The 1105-nt window shown below is 44.6% G+C and overlaps 1 pseudogene; it reads left to right on the top strand.

The window, feature by feature from the left end:
• Positions 1–322: 322 nt before the first annotated feature.
• LOC110286227 lies at positions 323–894 on the top strand (annotated as a pseudogene).
• The last annotated feature ends 211 nt before the right edge of the window (positions 895–1105 follow it).

Below are 1105 nucleotides of genomic sequence, written 5' to 3'. Positions count from 1 at the left end.
TTTTTGATCTTAGCCATTCTGACTGGTTGTTGAATTATTACTTTGCCCATCAGTAAGTAAAATTAAATTTTCAGCTGTGGTTATTATTATGTCCCCGAAATTTTAGTTTTAGTCATGCCAGACAATTATTTCTCTCTATAACCTCAAAATGCTCTTTTGATTGTTTATCCTGTCATTTGTCTCTACATGTATTTTTAAAATTGACTATTTACTGTTTGATATTCTATAAATAAAGATAAATTAAGCTTTCTGCGCTACCAGGGAACTGGTCCATATGGCATTGTTCTTGATTCCCATAGTAACTTAAAGGGAAGCTTACACAATGTCCGGAGCTCTTGATGTCCTGTAGATGAAGGTGAAGGATGTCCTCAAATTCCTTGCTGCGGGAACCCACTTAGGTGGCACCAATCTTGATTTTCAGATGGAGCAGTACATCTACAAAAGGAAAAGTGACGGTATCTACATCATAAATCTGAAGAGAACCTGGGAGAAGCTGCTGCTCACAGCTGGAGCTATTGTTGCCATTGAGAACCCTGCTGATGTCAGTCAGGGTCATCTCCTCCAGGAGCATTGGCCAACAAGCTGTGCTGAAGTTTGTTGCTTCCACAAGAGCTACTCCAATTGCTGGCCGCTTCACACCTGGGACCTTCACTAACCAGATCCAAGCAGTCTTCAGGGAGCCACAGATTCTAGTGGTGACCAATCCCAGGGCTGACCACCAGCCAATCACAGAGGCCTCTTACATCAACCTGCCAACCATTACTCTGTGTAACACAGATTCTCCCCTGTGCTATGTGGACATTGCCATCCCATGCAACAACAAGGGAGCTCACTCGGTGGGTCTGATGCGGTGGATGCTGGCCAGGGAAGTACTCCGCATGTGAGGAACTATCTCCCATGAGTACCCATGGGCAGTTATGACTGATCTTTACTTCTACAGAAACCCAGAGGAGATTGAGAAGGAGGAGCAGGCTGCTGTTGAGAAGGCTGTGACCAAGGAGGAATTCCAGGGTCCTGAGAAGCTCTGCCAGTGCCTGACAAATACAGAAATGGATGCTCACAGCCATCCATTCTACTGATTTTAGCATCAAACTGTTATGGTAGG

Source organism: Mus caroli, chromosome X (assembly GCF_900094665.2).
Source record: "Mus caroli chromosome X, CAROLI_EIJ_v1.1, whole genome shotgun sequence".
Taxonomy (NCBI): Eukaryota; Metazoa; Chordata; class Mammalia; order Rodentia; family Muridae; genus Mus; species Mus caroli.
This window is presented reverse-complemented; position numbering and strand designations above follow the sequence as displayed.